This window comes from Sinohyriopsis cumingii, chromosome 1 (genome assembly GCF_028554795.1).
Source record: "Sinohyriopsis cumingii isolate HCF-2022 chromosome 1, ASM2855479v2, whole genome shotgun sequence".
In the NCBI taxonomy this organism is placed as follows: domain Eukaryota; kingdom Metazoa; phylum Mollusca; class Bivalvia; order Unionida; family Unionidae; genus Sinohyriopsis; species Sinohyriopsis cumingii.
The window spans coordinates 144,078,994-144,092,856 of NC_142961.1; positions in this window are offsets into that span (position 1 = coordinate 144,078,994).

Sequence of the window (13,863 nt, forward strand, 5' to 3'; positions counted from 1 at the left end):
TACCAAAGACTTACAAAAATGGTACTAACAGCTGCCTCGCTTGACACTCAGCATTAGGAGGTTAGTGTTAGGAGTTAGAGTGGTCTGCCTGGTGTCAGGATAATGTGACTGGGTGGGACATCATGCTACATGTCTGCGGCATGATGCCCCAGCGCTAGACATCACTATGAACTGCCACACTGCAGACATCGTAGCGATAAATTGTTAAAGCTAGGTTAAAAATCCAAATCACACACACACACACACACACACACACACACTATATATATATATATATATATATATATATATATATATATATATATATATATATATATATATATATATATATATATATATATATATATATATATATATATATATACTTACTATATCAAGAGTACATAGGTTTTAGTTTAAAATGTAATTCCTTTAATAAAAAGATAATAAAAACAACGTGCAATTTACCGTTTACCTTTTCTGATTTGTGAACTATACAATTGGGATGTTTAACCATTTCACGATTACGCAATTAAAACTACATACTTGTATATCTATTCTGCAGAGAGCTCGTCCATACTTTATACACCTGGATATTAATCCCTGGCATACTCTTATATCTATTTTGCAGAGAGCATGTTGATACTTTGTACACCTGGATATTAATCCCTGGCATACTTTTATATCTGTTCTGCAGAGAGCATGTTGATACTTTGTACATTTCGATATTGATCCTTGGCATAATTTTATATCTATTCCGCAGAGAGCTCGTTGATACTTTATACACCTGGCTATTGATCCGTGGCATACCCTTATATCTATTCTGCAGAGAGCTCGTCGATATTTTATACACTTGGATATTGATCCCTGGCAGACTTGTATATCTCTTCTGTTGAGAACTTGTTGATACTTTGTACATTTGGATATTGATCCCTGGCATACTCTTATATCTATTCTGCAGAGAGCTCGTCCATACTTTATACACCTGGATATTAATCCCTGGCATACCCTTATATCTATTCTGCAGAGAACTTGTTGATACTTTGTATACCTGGATATTGATCCCTGGCATACTTTCATATCTATTCTGCTGAGAGCTCTTGATACTTTATACACCTGGATATTGATCCCTGGCATACTCTTATATATATTCTGCTGAGAGCTCTTGATACTTTATACACCTGGATATTGGTCCCTGGCATACTCTTATATCTATTCTGCTGAGAGCTCTTGATACTTTATACACCTGGATATTGATCCCTGGCATACTCTTATATCTATTCTGCAGAGAGCTCTTGATACTTTATACACCTGGATATTGGTCCCTGGCATACTCTTATATCTATTCTGCAGAGAGCTCTTGATACTTTATGCACCTGGATATTGATCCCTGGCATACTCTTATATCTATTCTGCAGAGAGCTCGTCGATACTTTATACACCTGGATATTGGTCCCTGGCATACTCTTATATCTATTCTGCAGAGAGCTCTTGATACTTTATACACCTGGATATTGGTCCCTGGCATACTCTTATATCTATTCTGCAGAGAGCTCGTCGATACTTTATACACTTGGATATTGATCCCTGGCATACTCTTATATCTATTCTGCTGAGAGCTCTTGATACTTTATACACCTGGATATTGATCCCTGGCATACTCTTATATCTATTCTGCAGAGAGCTCGTCGATACTTTGTACACTTGGATATTGATCCTTGGTATACTTGCATATATATTCTGCAGAGAGCTCGTTGATACTTTGTACATTTCGATATTGATCCCTGGCATACTTGTATATCTATTCTGCAGACAGCTCGTTGATACTTTATACACCTGGATATTGATCCCTGGCATACTCTTATATTTATTCTGCAGAGAACATGTTGATACTTTATACATTTCGATATTGATCCATGGCATACCTTCATATATATTCTGATGAGAGCTAGTTGATACTTTATACATCTGGATTCCTGACATACTCTTGTTGATACTTTGTTAACCTGGACATTGATCCCTGGGGTACTTTCATATCTATTCTGCTGAGAGTTCGTTGATACTTTATACACCTGGATATTGATCCTTGGCATAATTGTATATCTGTTGTGCAGAGAGCTCGTTGATACGCCATGGACATGCTTAAGTTTGGATACGCAGTAAATCACATGAAATTCATGGGTTGTAATACTTCTGACACAATCGGTTAACTTCGCGGCAAGGATGACGGCTTTATAACGAATGGACGGAACTATCTCGCCTATGGCGACCGATTCCTTGTTACTACTTATGCTGAATCTGTTTAAACCGAGATAGTCCTGGCGTCTGATGCCTGCCGTATGTCTGCTGCATGTGTGCTGTTATGAAACTGAATATAACATCTGGATTACACCATTGATTGATTACATTAGGTAGTCTTGGTCGGTAATGCGCAATTCAGTACAGGTGGGTTGGTGTATGGTACTTTCATTATGAAGAAATGGTTAAAAATGAAGGTGATAGTGATCTCCTGTTTCCTTCAATTATATATCCTGTAACACCTAGCAGTGAATGTCTGAAAGAATAACTTAAAGAGTAAATTCTCTACCTTTGTGTCAGTGTACTACATGTGGAGTCTGTGCACTGAAAAACAAATGACCCTGACACTTATGAGTAATCCATTTAGTGGCAAGGCGATTTTGTAAAAATTTTGAGAAACTGAACATAAGTTGTGTTTTTTTGGACATACTGTTTGCATATAGTATCCATCCATCTCTGTCAGCCATGAACAGGGGAGAGAGTAGTTTCTAACAAAATGGTAGGGAAGCCCGTACTGGCCATAAACAGTGACATATTTTAGTATAGAGCCAATACGAACTAATGAAGTCAATTTGATTAATGTCAAGGATGCTAGGCTTAGATATCGTACGCGTGTGTGTATGTGTGTATGTCCAATAATACTACAATACTACTTGGTGTTAGAGGTTGGAGTGGAGACTCGAAGTTTGGACCCTGGGACAAATTTATATGATTTTTTTTTTAAATCCAAGTTATGGCAGTGTGGAAGAGAGGTGAGGTTGGATTCGGGGTTAATAAATTCCTATAGACACATTCAGTGTCTATAACAAAACTAAGTTCCATGTCTGGTAAACACGTATTGTTCCCTTTGACCTTGACCTTTAACTATTTCAATAAAGGGATATTAGTTACCTCGCCATGGAGTGACTGTTATATATCTCCGTTTGCGACATCTATAACAGGGGAGACCAAACGAAGAGTAATCAGGAATAAGATTGCTTCATTAGAAAAGTACAAGAGAGGATGAAAGGGTAACGACATTTAACAAACTTGAAACTGATGTTAATATGCATAAATGTGTGAAAAGGAAGAAATTTAGTTTGAATGTATCATTGAGTTGGATAGTTTGTTTTAAAGGGCATTTTGGAACACAAGATTTGTATACGAAGTGATGGCGATGTTTGGCGCCGTTTGGCTCAGGACAGAAAAGTTTTCTAATCGCACAAAAAAGAGTATGATAGAAGTAGAAGTAAAAGTAAAATTATGTAATTACAAAAGGGATGGGTAACTGTTACCTATTTTGCCTCGTGTGCGTATAATTAATAAAGAACATATCGATGAGATAAAGCTAAAAGGAAGAACGTAACATAAGCATAAATAATAATGGAGACATAGATGAAATATAAATCTGTTTATTAAAAATATGACAAATATTACTGGAGAGTAGGACATCTGACATCCGATTTTACAATTGTAGCAGATTTCAGCACTAAACGAGGTAAGGCTGTAATATAAGTCGAGCTTCGTCAACTAAATAGAATATACCCAAATATTCAACTCTTCTTTCTTTAATGAAAATACTTATTTCTACAGCAGTAATACCAAGGAAACATTTTAGAAGCGTTATAATATTGACTGTGCATTTATGTCGGACTAACCCGTCAGAAAGAATCGAAATGCTAAACAAATCAGAATCGACCTTTCACAGTTATCTCCTCTCTATCCTTCATGAAGCTATCAACTATAAAGTTTTGCTAATGATATATATTTATCATTGTTATTCTTTACGTTTGAATTAAAAATCTCTTCATTTGGCGCACGTTTTACAAGCGCCTTCATAAACAAACCTGACATGTTATGGATCAAGAGTGGGGTATATTTTAGATATCGAAACTTCAAATTACATTCTTTATGATCAACCCCTCTTTATTTACTGGTTTTATAATTCTGTTGTATGATACATTCAACAGTAAACGACATACGGAACTGTCAAATTGTGCTGAATATTTTTAAATTGTGCAACAAACGTTTATCACTCATTCTATCTATTAAACTGTCCATATTGTAACAGCCTTTTGTGTGTTAATAATTTTTCCGGCCAATAGAAAAAAATAATCCATTCGCTTATTTTGTGCCCCATCATATCAGTTTATCTTTATGACAATTTGTTGTTTTGTTGTTTTTTTTTTTTTTTTTTTTTTTTTTTTTTTAAATTATCTTATTCATCTCATATTCCAAATATGGTCCCGAGAGGCCCCACGTGGCCGAGTGGTCCAAGGTGTTTTCTTTTATCCTGTCGCCATTGTGAGTATGTGAGAAAGCTTGCCAGTAGCTTCTCGTGTCCGTGATTTTTCCCGGGTTAGTCCTAGGCTAGATTAACTGGCCGCCACGTATGTGTTGAAAATGGTGTTAAAACCACAAACAAAAACATCACCAATACGGTCATAACAGATACAGTCATGAAAGGTACCATATATATATATATATATATATATATATATATATATATATATATATATATATATATATATATATATATATATATATATCGAATTAATTTTCATTATTCCCATAGCTATTACACACTTTCTGTGCTAAGAATCAAGTTTATGGTGTAGGTAAATAGGAATGTATGTAAATAGGAATATATTGTCATGGAGTCAATAAAGGGAACTAACTTGAATATCCACTGATTAGCAGACGATAATTGTGCGTAGCATCGAGCAGGGTATGGCCTTGTAATTTCACTATTGATTGTCCATCCGCCTTTGTTATAGTATCCCTCCACTTCATTGTTAGTAGAATTATTTTATTTTAATGTAGCTAAGTTGTCATAAAGTAAGTTCATAAAGACAATGGTTTCATTTATTGCGCGCACAGCAGTAAAAATCCGTGAACGCCATGGTCCTTGCGTTATGATTGTTTGCAATAATAGTCGATTATTTTTCATGCTGCAGAAATACACGTTTCTGTTATAACACAAAACAGAACACGTTTTACTGGCAACATTTTCTGATTTTCTGCCCAGCATGACACATATCACAATCTGATCTTTGGAGATGTTTGTTGATATTTTGTAATGCCGCACAATGCCGCCTTTTGTGATCTACCCAATGCATAATCAAGAGATTTTTAATTGGGTTTATCAACTCTAGCGCAGCTTTGCTGTGTAGTCGCTTTGAATATTATCACACTGTCGATGGCATTTTGAACTGGAGGTGGGGGCAGTACGGGAATTTTAATATCAGGAAATTTTCGGATGCATTTAAAATTAACTTGTAGAAATGGAGAAGTCAACCCCCAAAAGATCTTTTATTTAAATTGTTTAAGTTTTCTAGCACTCTCACCACCCCAGCTACACACAATCACAATGATGATTATGTCTGAACACGATTGAGAAATCAAGTATTGATTAGGGTCGATTGCAATCCGAAATTAAGTGACAATCGAAATTTGGGAACAATATATGTTGCCGAAACAGACGGCAAGCTTATCAACAAACACACAAACGCACAAAATCACATCTGAATGAGGGATTAAACACACGGAAAACCCCAAATCCTAAAAAGTTTACTCACAAATATTAAAATTTGTTGTTTAATGATGTTACACCCTGAAGTATGTTCAATTTTGTTATGTTTCTCCGTTACGCCCACCCAGCAATGTACACTGTATCAATCCGCGCAAGAAATGTGATAACAAAAATAAAAATCTATTTCTTCAGCATTCATTAATGTGAAAAATACACAATTTGAAGCATTATATGTACCATCTAAATTTCTAAAAGTCACCGTCCTAAGATTAGTAAAATTTCGGAACTTTGTTTTATCGATGTAATAATTCAGCCGTATATCGCATTGATAAAGAGTGGAACATTTTGCTTCAAAATATATAACAAAAATAAAATCTGCGTTTTTTTGAGTAGATATAAAGAAATATTCCACCCATGAAGACGATTCATCTTGTATTGTCACTCGTTGCTTAGTAACTCGTTACAATACAATGGTTTCCATTTCACCAGCGAAATATTTCCTTAAATCTCAAAATTGTATATATCCTATATAATTCAATGCCGAGAAATAACGATACAAAAGAGACAAATGTGTTTGGCGAATTATTTTAATATAGTTTTATTTATAAAAAAACAACAATGGCAACAACAAAAACATGTATGTTTTATGATACAGTGGAATTAGATATATAAAAGTCAACAGCCCCCATTTGATTGATCATGCATACGCAAAGGGTAAAAAGTACAGACTTCTTTAACCTAATGTCGTTGCGGATTGATTTATACGAAATATTCCGCCACGATATGCACATAGGGTAATAATGGCGAAGGGTCGAGATCCAGGGATGAATAATTGTATGTACTCTTAAACAACATAAAATAACTGCTTGCAATTAAATACGTTTATCAATATGTACCGTTCTTGACAAAACTCAAACAAAGGTTAGTTAATGTTTTAGAGACTCCAAAGGATGATTTTAGGTTCAAGCCCGAGATTTGATGATGCTATAAAATGCGAATTTAATTTACTCACACTAATATCAAGCTGAGGTTTGGTCATTAACTGAGATATGCCAGTAAAGATTAACAAGAAAAGCAAAAGGTACTGATTTATTGCCACATTAGTAAACTGAGTCAGAAAAGAAAACGGTGAAACAAAAGTCTAGAACCTTCTTACTTCGCAGATCAAGTGTAATATGAAATTACTAAACATCTTCAAACCACACAAGTTCTTATCTTTCTTTGCTATTTGTTAATCTTGAAAGTTGAGGGGGATAAAAGCGCAAAATTCGCATGTTACGATATTGTATTGAAATTTAATAGTTGAACTGAGACACACGGGACTTTCAGCTTAGTAATTGAACCACGGTGGTTCAGATGGTCAGCATACCGGACTTGAAGCCAGAAAGGTTCTGGTTTGAATCTTGCCTATATTAGGCTGGATCGGTCGTCGTCGCGTGTTCATGGGCAAGACGTCTTAACCCAATTGTCTCGGCATGATATACCTGTTTTTATGAACTGACGTGCCTTTGAACATCAAATCCTCTTTACTTGAAAAGGAGAACGAATTATGTTCAATAAAGACTATATGGCATAGATCTTTCTGGTTTTCAAGAAGAGAAACATTGCATGAGCGTATTCTAGATCCTGTTTTCATTACATTATATATTTGTTTACAGTTTTTTGTAGAAAAGTGAAGAATATCCTAGCAAGAGGGATATTTTATATTTTGCAGATACATGTTCCGTTAATCTTAATGCCTTATTACGTTTTAAATCAATAATGATTGCATTTCAAAACCAAGCCAATGCAAGGGTGTACCTGATGGTAAGGACAAGAACTTTCTCAAATAGAACGCAGTTTATTTGATATAGGCCACGTCTAGCGACAAACAGAAGCAAAGTTTTAATGCTGCTGCCACTCCTTGGGGTTATTATTAAAATGCTTGTGCCATGGAGTTGATGATAATCGGAATACTCTTGCCATTCCATACGAACGTGTATATGATAAGGCTACGTATGTTGCCAAATTGTGGCGCCTTGGATGTCTTTACTCGATACAGTGTTTGACACAAAACAATGTTCTCTAAAACAGAAATCATTGTTTACCAACGTCATTCTCGGGCTGAGAAGTCACAACACCTCCGAAAAAGAGTAAATGAGAATAAAGATGGCGGAAATGGGCAGAGTACAATGCAAACTTCATTAGTTCTGGTGTTTTTTCAAAACCGACCTCTTCCAATGTGACATCACGGGATTGCCGACTAATTACAAAATTTACTTACCTCCCAAACTGAAGAGCTTGGTAAGGTACAAAAACTAAGCACCTCCTTTACTGAAGATTTAACAACGGAAGTGCTCCAAGGAGCAATTTTACATTTTGCAAAAATACATGTTAAGACACTTTTATGAAGAATTTTACTTAGTTCGAATTATAATGGGACACATATACCAGACTCACCTTAAAAACCATTAGAACAAAATAAAGCAAAGGGGCCAAGTGTTTGGAACTATTGCTAGGCGGTCATAATGGTATCTTGTTGGCGTAAGGAAAATATCCAGAATCTGACAGTAAATCGCCAGATTGCAGAGGCAAGTAGCGGCGATGGTGCAGAGTGAGCGTAATGCACCATATTTTTTGTTTTGAGATGAACTTTAGTTGTTAGGCCTATTTTAAACGCGCTGTACGGAGATGTACTTAGCGTTTGGGGCGAAAATCGCCAAACAGGTAGCACAAAAAGCTGTCTCGTGAAGAATTAAAGCGGCAAGACATAAGAAACGAACTTTAATTTTTCTTCAGTAGGTGCATTTTTCTTTTGCAAACAAAATATGCCACAAATTATTGTGCCTAGAGCAGTTGGTACAGCCGTCTTAATATAAGGGAAATAACTCTTAAAAATGCTACAGGTAGTTACTTAGGTTCACACATGTACTTGATTCTCTCTCTCTCTCTCTCTCTCTCACACACGCACACACACACACACATTGGTTAGGTGACTCAATTTATGAAGGTAATATGGTATACTTTACAGACAACATTATAAGAATCGCGCACAAAAAATATTCTACACATGGCGAAAGCAGTGTCTTAGAATGTGGGTTGCGTATATTGCGTATGTACGGAAAGTGAAAATGATGATCTAATTGAACCATAAATCTATTACACGCGATGAAAGAGAAAGCCAAGAGGAAAAAATGCGCCTTCTACAGAATATTATAATTCCGTTGGTAAAGATTCTTAAAATTATAAGTGTTATGTTAAGCGAATTTATGTTGTTTGACCGATGGTCAAGGAAGGACTCAAGTATATGACCGATAGTCAAGGAAGGATTCGGATGAAATAGTATAGAAACAACCAGCAATGTCTGAACTATTACCATAACGGCTGCATTGTTACTCAACGGCTGTTTTGTTACTCAACGGCTGCATTGTTACTAAACGGAGCTGATGTGCAACGAATATAGATTATCATTGCAAGAAATTGGTTAGACATAGAAGATACAAATTAGAAAAGAAAGAACACACACACACACACACACACCTTTAAAAGGAAATAAAACGACACGGCAATAAAACACTTCAGGCTTATATTAAATTGTCTTCTATTAAGACACGGAATCAATTTCCTTCAAATGTAATCAGTTACAGTTACTTTTGAGCATTATAATTACATTTATAATTAGAATTACGTGCTTTTGGGAAGACTAATTTATTAAATTACATTACTAAACTGAGATGACTTCAAACTAAGACAACGCATATAATTTTACCAACAAGTACAGTTTTGAACAAAATTGGAGAAGTCCCTGCAAGCATGTGTTCTTTATGTAATGACTCCTTTCAGACTTCATATCCGTTTTGGATTGTTCCAAAACTGAGTCATTATTTAATTTATTGGGTGGATAAGTGAAATCATCTGAACAAGAAAGAATTTATTCTTGGTATGACAATCCAAAACAAAACAGATAATGTGATTTATCTCTTTTTTGTTGCAACTGTAATCACATGTTCTATAAATGTAGATTGAACAATGAAATACCAAACATTCCCCATTTAAAAAAGAAAAAAGTTTAATACATGTCAGAAAAATATTATGCATATATCAATTGTACGTTGAAAAAGTTTGATGACAAATGACAACTCTACAAACATATCTTTGATTTTTCGTACATGTATTTGCAAATCACAACTACAATTTGAATTAAGCCCAGATATGTCCATATAGGAAACTAAGCCTGTGTACAGTGATGGAGGTATGGCTTCGTTTATTTTGTTGTTGGATATATTAGAAAGGAAGTAGTTATACATTATACACATTTACAAAGCAGAGTAATTGCAAAGGTGTTGTTGCAGTAAAAAGTTAACAGTACTAGTTGTCTCCTCGTTGATGTATCTGTTTTTTTTTAACGAAGTCAAGTAAAACTTCGACACTGTATTTATAAAAAAGGCTGTATGCAGAACTGCAATAATAATGTCGCTGTGATAGGCATTAAGGGAACAGTAGGTCAATATTAAAGAAAATATAGTTCCTGCAAAATGAAATTTGTCTTTCACGTGTAATATATGTTGTTAATTAAATATAGATCAATGTTTCTTAGGTAAAAATACCCAAAATCGTGCGAAGAAAGAGAGAAAGAAATATGAATATCGTATCAGTAATCAGTCTTTGCACCAAGGGGAAAATTTTTAATCAATTGGAAAATGTTTAATTTCTTTCAGCTTTTCAGAGTTTCAATTTTATTTTAAAACAGTGTTTTTGTTTTTTAAATTAACACATGGATCTTGCCACCAGGAATGTGTAAGCGTCAACGAATTGAAAAGCTGGAGGATTTGTAAATGTTTGTATTTGTTTACAATAATTTTCAATTGGTTATGAATTTCATTTCTACGGTCTATTTGTTATGTATATTTAATTTAAATGTTTGTTTGTTAGTTTTAAAATTTGTATTTCATTATATGTTATTGCAATGTAACATTGTCTGCTGGACTTGACCTTGTTCATTTCTACTTGACCTGATTGATTTATTTTAATTTTTCGGTTTCATTTATGTAAATAACTAAAAATATCTTCATTATTCTCTTTCTGTATGAGCTTATTAGCCGAATTATTATCAGTAAACATGTTGATTTGGGTCTGGCTTTTTGGAGATTCCAAAGTGAATTGTATAGGTTATTGTGTTGTAAGTAAACAAGGCTCATTAGATTATTTTAGAAGGTTTTTTCCACTAGGTAATGGTTGTTTTTAGAAATTGCTAATTGTGACCTGAGATCAAGCAGAGAACTATATTATCTTGTGACTGGGTGGATTTTACCAGTCGTGCTTTAACATCTAGCACTTTAAGTTGTATTATATTGTGACTATTTTGGGGTGAATTTTATTTTCTTAAAATTATTGAATTCAAGTGATTTTTTTCACTGGAAATACAAAAGTGCTCTGATAAAATTCTTGGATGAAAGACATTTACTGGAACATATACTGAATTCGAACCTGAAATAATATATTTGTGATTCAACAAGAGACTGTTGACACATCAGTACTTCGTAGGCTATAACATACACGTCATCGCCGTCAATTTTGGATCTCTTCGGGAGTTGAACTGAGTTTCATTCAGGGCTTTTTATTATTAGGACGTGTGTCTTTAATTCTTGGATTATTTTTGGATTTATTCGCAATACCGTACGTTCTTTTTTCTCATTTTTCACTTTGTATTCTAGGGAAATAAATTATTTGTTAAATTTTACAAAGCTAGTTGTCTTCACTCTTTTCTGTTACTTATTTTAAGAACATAGATTCGTAACACTATTAAAATTCTCATTCCATGAATTTTGCGTTTAAGATATGAAAAGCTCCCTCTTTCCGTGTGACACTTTCCAACTTTTGTCATGAAACTGTTCGGATTGTCTGTTAGTGCTGAAGATGTGGAGGATATGTTATTAATCGTTCCTACCCTTTTTCTTTATGTTACTTTTCATTTTAAGTTTTGCAAGACTATTTTCCGTAAATCTTAATGCTTTGTAATTTTAGCAGTGGTTGACCACTCAGACGGAGTTGTCATTCCAGCTTAATTTATTTATTAGATTGGCTGTAACAAATTCTTACAAAGTAGCGTGAGACCGCTTTTGAAACAAAACTCCACCGGATGAATGAAGTCACTAATTTATGAGTTAAGATGATGTTTATAGCTTTGATATACCATATTTCAGAACGGTAAGATTATTCGTTTCTTTAAGTATTCGTGAAAAACTGTTGTATCACACACACACACACACACACACACACACACACACACACACACAGTCCAACTTGGAAGAACGAAAAGGCACAATAAAATCTAACGTTCGAACTTCTTGTTGACCTTCCGAGCCTTGTAGAGTTGATGCCATGGGACAAATCCTCGATACTCATCGCAACAGTATGGGAGTACAAGGACCGGAATACGTTTTTATAATCATATTTAGTATAAAACAGTGATTCCCAATGTTTTCGAGAACTAGGACCGCTTCTTAACTTCAAAACAAAAATTCGCCCACCCCCCCCCCCTTCCCCGCCTTGCTGATAGTTGTACTTTTAGTCCCCGTGGACCCTTTGAAATCACCCCCTCTTCGAGTGTCAGCGGCCCACAGGTTGAGAACCAATGGTACAGAACACTGAACACACATCCATAAAAAATACAGACGGCGATCTAAGTAATGTGGGTTGGGGTGGGGGAATACATTTTGGAATAGAAAAAGCAATTACCACTTATTATCAGTGATGAATTAAAACGAAGTGATCAGTGCAACAGTCTCATAGATGAATCATTTAACATGAAGTCCTGATACTTGAATAAATAATGATTATGCATAGAAAAATCCACAAGTTATACCTTAAAGCTATTACAATAGTATCTTCGCTAGTCAAGATTCCAATATGCAGATAGATTAACATATCGGAACCTTGTCTAGCAAAGATGTTACAATACCTTCGCTGAGAGCACGTTCAAAAACAATCGAGCGAACTCGTTGAATTTAATCCATGATACCTGTAAATGTAGGATGAAAATGAGATTTAATGCATTTACAAGTGAGGATACATGAATATGTTCTGATAAATGATTTATTACTGACAAACCTCTACGATTATCACAGCTATTTTAAACTTTGCAGTGCTATAAATAATGCTGACATGTCTTTTGGGATTTGGTTTGCCTTGTAATTTAGTAGATGTATATTTGACCTCTTCTAAACGGTGAAAACCCATGCCAAGTACAAACGCACTTATCAATGCGATTTAATAAGACGCAGAAAAAGCAGGTCACAATAATAAGTAAGTGCCGGTAATAAAATCAGTTCATTTGTACAAGGACTCACTAAACAAAAAACCGCATTAAGAGACTTCATAAGGGGACGTTCATAAATTACGTACGCATGGAGGGGTGGGAGAGGGTTTGACAAAAGCGTATGTCTGCGTATGGGGAGGGAGAACGGGTGACTGTTAATAAGTACGTACGTTCTGCACTGTATTTTACATTTACCATAGATAATAATAATAATAATAATAATAATAATGACCTTATTTAAAGAGGGTAACACAATTAGCTAAAAACTAATCTACCTTGAGGCCCTCATACAAAGGAATTTATTTATTTAAGCTGCATCTCTGAAGCCACTGAATATATTGGGTTTGGAAGAAGGAAATAGAGTGGGCATTTCTAATCTCAGCTGGAATACTATTCCAGAGCAGAGTTCCAGAGTATTAGAAACTTTTTTTAAATAGCTCCTTATTTGGTTTGGGAATTTTATACTGTTTGGTAGACGTGGATCGCAGGTGGGGAGTATTACCAGGTAGCCTATACTGGAATAGTGATTGTAAATATTCAGGAGCACTATTCTGAGATATCCTGTACATTAATTTGGCTTTTCTCAAACAGATTCGGTCTTTAATAGGTAATATTTTTAACCTACCAGCTAAAATTTCCTTGCTTTCTTTCTGGATTGATATTAGCCCAAATGCTCTTTTTTGAAGATGTGCCAGCTTTGCTATGTTTTTATCATTTGAATTACCCCATACTGTACTACAGTAGTCCAAATAGGGTTGTATGTAACTGTTATAAAATA